This window comes from Schistocerca nitens, chromosome 8 (genome assembly GCF_023898315.1).
Source record: "Schistocerca nitens isolate TAMUIC-IGC-003100 chromosome 8, iqSchNite1.1, whole genome shotgun sequence".
NCBI classification, from domain to species: domain Eukaryota; kingdom Metazoa; phylum Arthropoda; class Insecta; order Orthoptera; family Acrididae; genus Schistocerca; species Schistocerca nitens.
The window spans coordinates 470,219,628-470,233,447 of NC_064621.1; the positions used below are offsets into that span (position 1 = coordinate 470,219,628).

Consider the following 13,820-nt stretch of genomic DNA (forward strand, 5'->3'; position numbering starts at 1 on the left):
TACTAAATATCTTTGGCAGATGTCATACCAACCAAACAAAAAAAAATAAGGCTCGTTAACAACAAATGTTCCCTATCGACACATTAGTATCTTAACGCTCATTTAATACCGGTGCACCTGGTACTGTGAATTATAAAATTACGTTGCAGATGGAAGCGGTGTCCGGAAAATCCATACACGCACGTACCAACGACTAACCGGAAGGCTGGTACTTGGGTCCATAGAGACGATGGGGGAGGGGGGGGGTGTGCCGTAGGTGTTGACGGTGAGTCTGCGGGTGGGAGTAAGTGGCAGGGAGTGTGGGCGTGGCGAGCGACAGAAACGTGCGACGAGGCTTAACAGGCGGGCTGGCGACCGCGGCAGCTGCAGCTGCGGCTACTGCCAGAACCGCGCCGGACGTCCGACACACAGCCAGCGGTAAGTGCTGTCGCTCTCACTCGTCTGCAAGCCAGCGTGCGGCGCGTGCCAGGGGCTGAGTGCTGCACAATTACCATCTGTGTAAAAGAGGAAAGGACAGGAACCGACGATATCAGCTGCATCGGGACTCTATGCAGAATCGGCGGTGACGAGCAAAAATGTTTGCTAGACCGGACTCCCACCTGGTATCTCCCGCTTGCGTTACCCACTGTGCCATCCGGACACAGTGTTTATCACAAATGCGGCACGCTCCCCAGCCGACTCACATTCCCACGTACCGCCACCTATCTGCATTCTACATCTACGTGATTACTCTGCTATTCACAGTAAAGTGCCTGACAGAGGGTTCAATGAACCACCTTCATGCTGTCCCTTACCGTTCCACTCTCGAACGGCACGCGGGAAAAACGAGCACTTACATTTTTCCGCGCGAGCCCTGATTTCTCTTATTTTATCGTGATGATCATTTTTCCCTATGTAGCTGGGTGCCAACAGAATGTTTTCGCAATCGGAGGAGGAAATTGGTGATTGAAATTTCATGAGAAGATACCGTCGCAACGAAAAACGCCTTTGTTTTAACGATTGCCCCTCCAATTCACGTATCATGTCTGTGACACTATCTCCCCTACTTCGCGATAATACTGTGGTGTGCGTACTGTAAGACCTTCGGTACACACACCATCAGATTATTTGACTTGTCGCTCTAACGAAGTAGGCGAGTGTCAGCAGTATGTCTCGTGGTCTTACCATGGCGTGTTTATCTTCTGCCGTTAGGTCAGACGATAGAAATGCCACTTGCACGCTTAGATTAGCAGATTGACGGTGACCAACTTTAAACAGAACTTGATTAATTTTCACACATATTTATTAAAATAATAAAAAGCATAGAAATTACTTAACTTGATTCTGGATGCTGTTTACAATTGACAATCTGAAGTTCCTTTGGTCTTGGTACGTTAATCTTATTCTCACTTATCTCTGATACTTGACAAAGTGTCTATTCATTTATCTTCATGGCTATGTACAGGAATATGGTAATCTTATTAGGCGCAGACTGAAACTTGACTATAGACTGGTACAGACTAATGCAGACAAATGCAGACTCGTACAGACTGGTGCAGACAAATGCAGACTAATACAGACTGACTAATCGGAGGTCTGTACACTCGTTCTAATACCTCGAGCGTTCGGGTATCACTGCACGAGTGTGATCCGCGAGGAGAAAAGGTTCTACGTTAGCAGCAATCTCATTGGCTGCGTTACATATTAATACGCGGATCGGCGGAAGCAGAATTTGGTCCGTCTTTATAGCAGCGCCATCTCGTAGAGCGGAGATGGACGAGCGCTGCGCCTGCGCTGTTGTGCTTAGCGGAGCGCGCCCTAGTGGGAAAGTTGTGTACGCGCTGACTACGCGGAACTATGTACACAACAAATACAAAACGAGCTGCCCTTCTTTGTACTTTTTCGATGTTATCCGTCAGTCCCCCCTGATGCGGATCCCACACCGCACAGCAGTACTCCAGAATAGGGAGGACAAGCGTAGTGTAAGCAGTCTCTTTGGTACACCTGTTGCACCTTCTAAGTGTTCTGCCAATGAATCGCAGTCTTTGGTTCGCTCTACCCACAATAGTATCTACGTGATTGTTCCAATTTAGGTTATTTGTAATTGTAATCCCTAGGTATTTAGTTGAATTCACAGCCTTCAGATTTGTGTGACTTATTGCGTAATCGAAATTTAGCTGATTTCTTTTAGTACTCATGTGAATAAGTTCGCACTTTTCTTTATTCAGGGTTAAAAGCAACTTTTCACACCATACAGATATCTTAACTAAATCATTTTGCAAGTCGTTTTGATCATCTGATGACTTTACAAGACGGTAAATAACAGCATCATCTGCAAACAATCTAATACGGCTACTCAGATTGTCTCCTATGTCGTTAATATAGATCAGGAACAACAGAGGGCCTGTAACACTTCCTTGGGGAACGCCGGATATTACTTTTGTTTTACTCGATGACTTTCCGTCTGTTACTGCGAACTGTGACCTTTCTGACCATATCCTCCATGCTCGCTAATTTTAGATTCCCGTTGGAGAGCTAATGATATTGTGCACCCGCACTGAAGACTGTGGATTTATTGCTCATTGAGGCGAAGCAGTTATAAGAATGCGTGCAACTAATATCATCAGTTCCTTCCCTTTCTTTTCCTCCCCCCCCCCCTTTCTCTACGTTCGATTTACATTATACGTATCACAGCTGCAGATTCCGCGTGGTTTCTGTTCCTTCAGATATCTTCGAAAGAACGGGCACCACGCATTTATGTAACTGAATGGCAATGAATCCACAACCTTCAATAAAGATGCGTAATAGCGTTCGCCCTCTATAGGGAATTCAAAATTAGCGAGCATGGAGGATTTAAACGGGGACTACGGATAGGTGGCACTAAATGGGACTGTGGGTCGGCCGGGGAGCGTGCCGAGGTAGTCCGTACATTAACGATAAACACTGTCCGTACGGCGCAGTGGTAACCGTAACTGCCTAGTAAACAGGAGATCGCGGGTTCGAGTCCCAGTCCGCCACACATTTTCACTTGTCGATTCCGCATGTAGTCCCAAAACAGCTGATGCCATCAGTTCCTTCCCTTTCCTTTCTCCCCCCCCCCCCCCCCCTCCACCTCACATAATATTTATCACAGCTGCGGATTCCGCATGATGTCTGTTCTTTCGGACATGTCCGAAAAAATAGACACCACGCATTCATACAATTATCATTTGCCTCCCGTTCTAGTCCACTGACGGATGGCGCCGGATAATTGTTGTTGCGATCTTCCGTACGAAGTAATGCACCAAGTAATGAGTGTTATCGAAAGTGGATATCAGATTTAGTCCATATTTCAGTAGCCTTTCGACACAGCTCCTCACAAGAGACCTCTGATCGAACTGCCTGGCTACGGAGTTTTCGTCTCAGTTGTGTGATTGGACTCTTTAAATCCCTGTCAGCAAGGTCACAGTTCGTCGTAACTGACGGAAAGTCATCGAGTGAAACCCGAAGTGATATCTGGCGTTCCCCAAGCAAGTGTTATACGCCTTCTGCTGTTACTAATATAATGTACCGAAATGCAGATGAATAGGAGAAAAACCCATAACGTTCGAATACAGCATTAGTAGTCTACTGCTTGATCGTCATCTCGTTTAAATATCTGGGCGTTACTTCGCAGACCGATATGAAATAGAACGATCATTTACGTGGGGTGTTTGAAAAGTCCGTGCAAAAATAAATGCTACTTACGTGTTTGGAGTAAACCTTTTTTGTTTTTCGTCATAGTCTCCTTTTAGACTGATACACTTCGCCCAACGCTGTTCCAATTTGTTGATCCCTTCCGAATAATAGTAATTGTCCATGTCTGCAAAATAGCTGTTAGTTGCGGCAATCACCTGCTCGTCTGAATAAAATCTTTGTCCCACAAGCAATTTCTTCAAATTGAGGAGCAAATAGTAGTCCGAGAGAGCCAAGTCTGGAGAATAGGGGGGATGTGAAACGAGTTGGAATCCTATTTCCATTAAATTTTCGATCACAACTGCTGAGGAGTGTGCTGGTGCATTGTCGTGATGGAAAAGGACTTTTTTGCGGTGCAATCGCTGGCGTCTTTCTTGCAGCCCGGTTTTCAAACGGTCCAGTAACGAAGAATAATATGCACCTGTAATAGTTTTGCCCTTTTCCAGATAGTCGATGAGGATTAACCCTTGCGAATCCCAAAAGACAGTCGCCAAAAGCTTTCCGGCCGAAGGAAAGGTCTTCGTCTTTTTTGGTGCAGATTCTCCCTTGGTAACCCATTGTTTATATTGTTGTTTGGGCTCAGAAGTATAGTAATGTATCCATGTTTCATCCACAGCGATGAAACGACGCTTAAAGTCCTGCGGATTCTTCCTGAACAGCTGCAAACCATCCTTGCAACACTTCACAGGATTCCGTTTTTGGTCAAGCGTTAGCAATCGCGGAACCCATATTGCGGATAGCTTTCTCATGTCCAAATGTTTATGCAAAATATTATGTACCCCTTCATTTGAGATGCCCACAGCACTACCAATCTCACGCACCTTAACTCTTCTGTCATCCATCACCATATCATGGATTTTATCAATGATTTATGGAGTCGTAACCTCCACAGGGCGTTCAGAACGTTCAGCATCACTTGCGCCCATATGGCCACTCCTTAAATTTTGAAACCATTTATAAACTGTTCTAATCGAAGGTGCAGAGTAACCGTAATGTTTATCAAGCTTCTCTTTAGTCTCCTGAGGCGATTTGCCTTTCATAAAGTAGTGTTTAATCACCACACGAAATTCTTTTTCGTCCATTTTTTGACAGTCATTCGACTTCCTTGATTCACACGAATGCCAAACACAAATAAATAGACCAATATGGCTGAAACTTGGTGTGCGTTCTTTCCAAAGATGCTATTAACTACACATGGCCTAGATACGCGCGGGTGGTGCCATCTCACGGATTTTGCACGGACTTTTCAAACGCCCCTAGTAAGGATCGTATCGGGGAAGATGAATGATCGACTTCGGTTTGTTGGGAGAATTTTAGGAAAATGAGGTTCATCTCTAATGCAGACCGCATACAGGACACTTGCGCTATCCATTATTGAGTACTGCTCGAGTGTTCGGGATCCGCACCAAGTCGGATTGACGGAAGACATCGAAGCATTTCGGAGACGGGCTGCTAGATTTCTTACCGGTAGGTAAGATTTCTCTAAATTTTTGTCTGTAGTGTTCCTCAAAAAGAACGTCGCATTCCCTCCAGCGATTTCCATTGAGTTCCCGAAGTAACTCCGTAACACTTGCGATAAAAGAAACTAATGACAAATCTGGACAAGGTGTTAAAGTGAAGGAACTTTAAGGTATGCCACTAACATTATATTGTATTTCTGTGAGAAGTCGCAAAGAACGTCTATAAATAAATAAAGACGTAGATGTAGAAACGATTTAAGAGATAGTGTGTACAATCGAAATGCGTAGTGGTAAAATATACAAGCGACTTACGCAATAAATGCTTTCTTACCGAGGCATATTGAGATGTAGAAACGGTTTAAGAGATAGTGTGAACAATCGACACAGGCAGTGGTAAAATATACAAGAGACTTACACACTAAATGGTTTTATTTATTTATACACGTTCTTTGCGACTTCTCACAGAAATACAATATAATGTTAGTGGCATACCTTAAAGTTCCTTCACTTTAACACCTTGCCAAGATTTGCCACTAGTTTCTTTTATCGCTCGTTCAGTGTCCAGACTGAGTAATTTGCGGGGTACACTACAACCATTTAACAATCCCTTTGCTATTACTCCGATAATTTCACGTCTATCGACTCTGGTTTCTGCGCAAGTTGTAGATAACCGTTATATACCTGTATTTTTTTCCTAGAGAACTTTCAAATTTGGAAATTAGCTAGAACATCCAGTATGGGAAGCTCTCCAACCCTGTAGCGCTAGATCGTAGGGCAGAAGCAACGTGAATAATACCAACAGTTAACCATACCTGTCCATGATGAACTTCAACACCTGTCCGGCAGCTGTTAGTCTCCGAATAATGGTGCGGGATTACACAGAATATTGCAGGGAATCCTTTACTTGTTCTCGTATGGCAGGTGCAGACGCGAAGGGGTTACGATGTGCTTGGTGCTCAATACAGAGATCCTCCTTTGTGGTGGTCAAGTCTGTTCGACCAGAACCTTGACCGCACGTATCCCTGCCCTCACATCCCTATGCAGTCCAACGTCGGGCCAGTGTCACCTCCGAATGCCCCACGAATCTGGATATTGCACAAGTCGACTACCCGGCCAAATGGAGACCCACAATGAGGCCCCTTTAGAACTCTGTCAAGTGTTCCTAACGCTGCCTCACAAGGGGAGGCCGCCAATTGTGAAATTCAGATTCGATTCGTACTGCGCATAATAAAAGCTCATGGCCAGAGGTGTAATGTGGCAAAGCACCAAGATGCACTTCTCAGCCGTTGTCGAGAAAATCGACAATTAATAGAAACCGTTGCGGTGAAATACTCTCTACGATGTATAATTTCCTATACCATATATATATATATATATATATATATATATATATATATATATATATATATATATATATATATATATATATATATCATGGGGTCTCTAATTCGAACGTTTGACTTACACTATACGTATTCGTTTCGGAATATCGTTTCTACGTCTTCCGTTAACTACACGTGTAAACATTATGAAGACAATTAATAACATTTGTGAAATACAACTTTGTTTGCAGAAAACATAATCATGTTCGAAGTCGCCAGTTTTTCCACGACAAACGACTTTCAACAACTTATTATATGCATAATTGTTGAAACTGATTGCCGGGAATTATATATATATATATATATATATATATATATATTACAAATAACAAATACTAAAAAAAAAAGTTGCATGGCGCGAAATTCTATTCGGCGACCTTCGGATTATGAACCCGAGCGCTTACCGCTGCGCCACGACGCTGTAGGAAGTTACAAATCGTATAGAGTATTTCACCTCAAAGGTTTCTTTTAACTGTCGATTTTCTCGACAACGGCTGAGAAGTGCATCTTGGTGCTTTGCCACATTACACCTCTGGCTATGAGCTTTTATTATGCGCAATATGAATCGAATCTGAATTTCACAATTGGCGGCCTCCCCTTGTCAGACGAGTACGTGGCGCGTCCTTGTTCTTTATAATGGTGCTCAGCATCTGAGATTGTTCGCGCCCCTTATACGAGGTATGTTCAAAACATTCCGGAACTTTTCTACGCTTATCTTTTACTTTTTGTGCATGGTCTCCGCCGGCCGAGGTGGCCGAGCGGTTCTAGGCGCTACAGTCTGGAACCGCGCGACCGCTATGGTCGCAGGTTCGAATCCTGCCTCGGGCATGGATGTGTGTGATGTCCTTATGTTAGTTAGATTTAAGTAGTTCTAAGTTCTAGGGAACTGATGACCTCAGAAGTTAAGTCGCATAGTGCTCAGAGCCATTTTTCATGGTCTCCTTCGAAATACCCTGCAGCCCAGTTGGTACATCACTCCCAACGCCGTTTCCACTTCCGAAAGCAGTCTTGGTACGCCTCTCGCTGGATCACATGAAGCGCCGTCTGCGAATTTTCTTTTATCTCGTCTATCGTTGCAAATCTTCGTCCTTTCAACCGGGTTTTCGACTTAGGAAATAAAAAATAAAATCCGCAGGGAACAGGTCTGGAGAGAACGGAGGATGAGGCAGCACAGTAATTTCGTTTTTCGTGTAATAGTCACGCACCAACAGGGATGAATGTGTGTGTGCGTTTTGGTGATGCAAGAGACATGAATTATCACATTTCAGGCCGTTTCCTTCTCACATTTTCTCGCAGGCGATGCAACACGTCCCGATAGTACCATCGAAACTGTTTGTCCCTCTGGCACGAACTCTTGTAAACTAGAATGAGATTTTCACTCTGCAGCGGAGTGTGCGCTGATATGAAACTTCCTGGCAGATTAAAACTGTGCGCCGGACCGAGACTCGAACTCGGGACCTTTGCCTTTCGCGGGCAAGTGCTCTACCAACTTGCCCGCGAAATGCAAAGGTCACGAGTTCGAGTCTCGGTCCGGCACACAGTTTTAATCTGCCAGGAAGTTTCATGTAACTAATCCTTCAAAGTCAAAGAAAATTATCACCATGCTTTTGACAGCTGACCTGACCTGACGAGCTTTTTTGGTCTTGAAGAACGTTTCCTGTACTATAACCATAGACCCACGTCTCATCATCAGTTATGGTTCTCTTAAGGAACACTTCACTCTCATCTGAGCGATCCAAAAGCTCTTCACAGATTGCGAGACGAAGGTCTTTCTGGTCTTGATGTGATCATGAACCTTGAGACGAACTTGGCGGCAACACGATTCATTATTCCAAGATGCTGAGTCAGGATTTCATGACATTATCCAACTGAAATGCTACATTCTTCTGCGGTTACTCGTACAGTCAGTCTTCCATTGGAACGCACAATTTCGTTGGTATTCCTGACATGAGCGTCGCTGGTAGAAGTCGAATGGCGTCCTGAACTAGAGTCATCTTTTTAACTTTGATCCAGCCTTTTTTAAACAGTGTGAAGTGAAGCATTCGTAACACCGAGTACGGCTTAAGCACTCACCACCGTACGCTTCCTGCATCATTTCGTGTGCCTCTGTAAAGGTTTTCTTGAGTTTTACGCAAAATTTAGTGCAGATGCGTTGCTGTTGTAACTCCGCCATCTCGAAATTCGCAGACTGTGCGACACAACGTTCTACTCAATACAGTAGACTTGGCCACTGTTTCTATGTTTCGATACAGTGTATCGATACGTGGAACTGTTTCAGTGTTCCGGAACGGCTGTGGTTCACTGTTTCGAAACAGTGGTGTTTCATTCCGCCCCTGTCTCGGATAACCGGACCAGATTCGATCTCGAGCCAGACACAGAAACTGTATCGTTGTTTCAAAATAAGGCTGTTTCAGTCCACCTGTACTTGGAACGGACTGATTGTATCGAAACAGTGATGTTTCATTCCGCTCTGTGTCGGACGAGATTCGGGCTCGGCACAGGTACTGAAACACAACATACCACTTCGTGAAACACTTTCAAAAGTATCTAAATCTTTTTGACAAGCAATAGCATGAAGCTTAAGATATCCGAAAATAAAGCTTCGTTTCTAGCTGACTGTCCTGTTTCGAAATGGCGTAATATGTCCTTTATAAACATTAACCAAACAATAAAACAACGAATACTATTCACATTCAAAATAATGAATATGTGAAAATCATTAAGTTAAATTGCACTTTTTTTATAACATACGCTTCTCTGTTCATGTGCAGTAATCATATTAAGAAACGCAAGTAAGCCTACAACATTTTGAATAAAAAAAGGCGTAGAGTGACAGTTATTAGACATATACATAAATTTGATGTAGGTGTCATTGCAAGCAATCTGTTTGACATATCACTGATAGTGTAATGGTGAACGGGAAGGACTGGGAAGCATGGTGAATTTATAGTAACGGTTTGAAACACCTTGAAAGGCAAAATTTTTTCTATTATATTTTGTTATTTATTCGAATTATTTAGCGTTATTTGTGAGTCTATAGTCACTGTGCCTATTACCCACAATGATTCCCTTGCGTGCATGGAAATTAGCAGGATGGGTATATTACCCATACTAACGGAATGTGGGAATCCCAGTAGCATATCTGTTGTTTCTGCAGTTTGCTCCCACCTCCAGTTCCGTTTGTGGTGGTTCTTCTGTCTTCAGCTATGCCTGTCCTCAGCCAATTGAAAAGTATGAAAGTCACACGACACGAAAGCAGCGCATTTGCTTCAGGAAATACGAAACTGCCAAGACGCCTAAAGGATAGTTTCATACTTTCTGCGATATGATTATCGCTCTCGCACCTCATTTGTGCTTATATGGACATTCTTACACAGTAGACATTCAAGATGATAAAATGTGTACGTTTATTAGATTACGAAACACAAACTGTTTCACTGTTCCGAAACAGCGTACCGAAACATTACATTGTACTGTTTCATTTGTTTCGAAACAGTTACGTGTTTCAGTTTGCCCATCTCTACAATACAGCACTCAACAATAACTAACACACGTACAACAATGAAACTTCCGGCAGTTACACATTAAACACAGGCGTGTGCAGGGATGCCAACCGCATTTCGCTCGAAACACCATTGGTGCGAAATTCCAGAATTGTTTTGGACAGATCTCGTATATTACACGTTACGAGGGCTGGCGACAAAACTAAACACGAACAACATTAAAGCGCTTTGGTGACCTTTCTATCGATCACAGAGAATTGTAACTCTTAATCATTTGGACTGTTTGCTGTCGACGCAGTTGCGTACACGGAGGCAGTATCATTAAAAGCTTGTTACGAAATTTAGAGAGTCTGGGAGGTGATCTGCGCTTGGTGTAGAGGTTGGCAAGTGACTCTAAAAAGAAATAAATATAACGTGGGGTGCGTAAATGAACGCAGGATCGACCTGTTTGACTAATAAGGGAATGGTCCAATCCAACGCGTCGAATCCTACCCTGAGATTTTTCACACAGGTAGAATAGACCGAAAGAAATGCACTGTCAAAATTTTAGCTGCTAAGGTTTACTGGAAGTATGTTTAAAAAATTTTGAAGTTCCTCGCTGCAGCGTGAAGGACCGCTTGCAAGAGAGATCTGTACGCCCTCTAGCCTAAAGCTCGAATCGGCGAATAAGCGGACGTAGTCGTGATAAAGAGGGCGTAGCGACCCGTAGCCGAAGTCCAAGATACACACACATGAATTTTAAGCACGTAAACCTTACCAAAAATGTTTAACATAATTAATTTTTTGAATAACTTGCAGTTCATATCGACAGCTAAACTGTTGAGGAGGAGTAATCGCTACACAAGTGACTAGTGGAGGAAAGAAAATCAAGACAGTGTATGATGTTACAATACAGACGATTTCGATTAATTGGAAATTTATATTGTTGATATTAAATATTTTATAACAGTCACTGTAGCACGGTCCATACGATAATTTTTGTATAATGTATATTTTGCTAACAATGAAACAGGTACTTGTTTGTTCCCTGAAGTCATCACAAAGATGCGAAGTGTCTAATGGATGACGGAAACATTTTCATTTACACCAGACACATCTGATAAAAAAAAAATTAATGCATTGAAGCAATTCACGGTAATTACTAGTTTTATTTATACAGGATTGAAAAGGAGTAAAAAATGGTTGTGGCCGTTGTTCTGCAATTTGTGCTACACAGCAGGCATACTTCAAAAAATTCGTTAATTGTGGTGAGAGAATTAAACGCAGAATTGACTGAGGTTTAACAGCTTTCCTCCTATGATACACGTGAAATGGACAACGAGCTACCGGAAATTATATTGCCCGACAGTTATCTGAAAAATGCTTTACAGTGTTGAAATGTTTTTCTCGAGAGGGCGAATCACACTATCAGTTCTGGATGGAATTAGAATTCTGTTAAAAGTCTTTTCGTCGTCGTCCTATAAAGAGAGGTGTCGTTACGTCCAGGCTAAAAGTCCAACAAAATTATTCCCTGCAAATTGTAAGAAGACGTTTCGGATGTTTCATTGAAAATTATCTAAAATTTTTTCCGTCGATTGTAAGACTTTTGCAAGTAAACAGTCTCTTTTTTAAAAAAAATTATGCTCGTAATTTGCCTCGGTGTTCCCGAGGAGAGAGCCAAAGTTGCGAAAACAGTAATCCACTGATAGCTATCACTCTCATGATGAACGTGTCATAGCATTCTTAGACTGCACAAACGACTCTGTTTTCGCTGTTGTTGTTGTTGTGGTCTTCAGTCCTGAGACTGGTTTGATGCAGCTCTCCATGCTACTCTATCATGTACAAGCTTCTTCATCTCCCAGTACCTACTGCAACCTACATCCCTCTGAATCTGCTTAGTGTATTCATCTCTTGGTCTCCCTCTACGATTTTTACCCTCCACGCTGCCCTCAAATACTAAATTGGTGATCCCTTGATGCCTCAGAACATGTCCTACCAACCGGTCCCGTCTTCTGGTCAAGTTGTGCCACAAACTTCTCTTCTCCCCAATCCTATTCAGTACGTCCTCATTAGTTATGTGATCTACCCATCTAATCTTCAGCATTCTTCTGTAGCACCACATTTCGAAAGCTTCTATTCTCTTCTTGTCCAAACTATTTATCGTCCATGTTTCACTTCCATACATGGCTACACTCCATACAAATACTTTCAGAAATGACTTCCTGACACTTAAATCTATACTCGATGTTAACAAATTTCCCTTCTTCAGAAACGCTTTCCTTGCCATTGCCAGTCTACATTTTATATCCTCTCTACTTCGACCATCATCAGTTATTTTGCTCCCCAAATAGCAAAACTCCTTTACTACTTTAAGTGTCTCATTTCCTAATCTAATTCCCTCAGCATCACCCGACTTAATTCGACTACATTCCATTATCCTCGTTTTGCTTTTGTTGATGTTCATCTTATATCCTCCTTTCAAGACACTGTCCATTCCATTCAAATGCTCTTCCAAGTCCTTTGCTGTCTCTGACAGAATTACAATGTCATCGGCGAACCTCAAAGTTTTTATTTCTTCTCCGTGGGTTTTAATACCTAATCCGAATTTTTCTTTTGTTTCCTTTACTGCTTGCTCAATATACAGATTGAATAACATCGGGGAGAGGCTACAACCCTGTCTTACTCCCTTCCCAACCACTGCTTCCCTTTCATGTCCCTCGACTCTTTTAACTGCCATCTGGTTTCTGTACAAATTGTAAATAGCCTTTCGCTCCCTGTATTTTACCCCTGCCACCTTTAGAATTTGAAAGAGAGTATTCCAGTCAACATTGTCAAAAGCTTTCTCTAAGTCTACAAATGCTAGAAACGTAGGTTTGTCTTTCCTTAATCTTTCTTATAAGATAAGTCGTAAGGTCAGTATTGCCTCACGTGTTCCAGTGTTTCTACGGAATCCAAACTGATCTTCCCCGAGGTTGGCTTCTATTAGTTTTTCCATTCGTCTGTAAAGAATTCGTGTTAGTGTTTTGCAGATGTGACTTATTAAACTGATAGTTCGGTAATTTTCACATCTGTCAACACCTGCTTTCTTTGGGATTGGAATTATTATATTCTTCTTGAAGTCTGAGGGTATTTCGCCTGTTTCATACATCTTGCTCACCAGATTGTAGAGTTTTGTCAGGACTGGCTCTCCCAAGGCCGTCAGTAGTTCCAATGGAATGTTGTCTACTCCGGGGGCCTTGTTTCGACTCAGGTCTTTCAGTGCTCTGTCAAACTCTTCACGCAGTATCGTATCTCCCATTTCATCTTCATCTACATCCTCTTCCATTTCCATAATATTGTCCTCAAGTACATTGCTCTTGTATAGACCCTCTGTATACTCCTTCCACCTTTCTGCTTTCCCTTCCTTGCTTAGAACTGGGTTTCCATCTGAGCTCTTGATATTCGTACAAGTCGTTCTCTTATCTCCAAAGGTCTCTTTAATTTTCCTGTAGGCAGTATCTATCTTACCCCTAGTGAGATAAGCCTCTACATCCTTACATTTGTCCTCTAGCCATCCCTGCTTAGCCATTTTGCACTTCCTGTCGATCTCATTTTTGAGACGTTTGTATTCCTTTTTGCCTGCTTCATTTACTGCATTTTTATATTTTCTCCTTTCATCAATTAAATTCAATATTTCTTCTGTTACCCAAGGATTTCTACTAGATCTCGTCTTTTTACCTACTTGATCCTCTGCTGCCTTCACTACTTCATCCCTCAAAGCTACCCTTTCTTCTTCTACTGTATTTCTTTCCCCCATTCCTGTC

The 13,820-nt window shown here is 42.5% G+C and overlaps 1 protein-coding gene across 1 annotated transcript in view; it reads left to right on the forward strand.

Moving 5' to 3' along the window:
* The first annotated feature begins 341 nt into the window (after positions 1–341).
* LOC126198875 (uncharacterized) overlaps positions 342–13,820 on the forward strand; it is a 220,701-nt gene continuing 207,222 nt past the window's right edge. The window contains exon 1 of the mRNA XM_049935478.1: positions 342–417. The gene's annotated coding sequence lies outside the window, so the exon portion shown is untranslated. The remainder of the gene's footprint in view (positions 418–13,820) is intronic.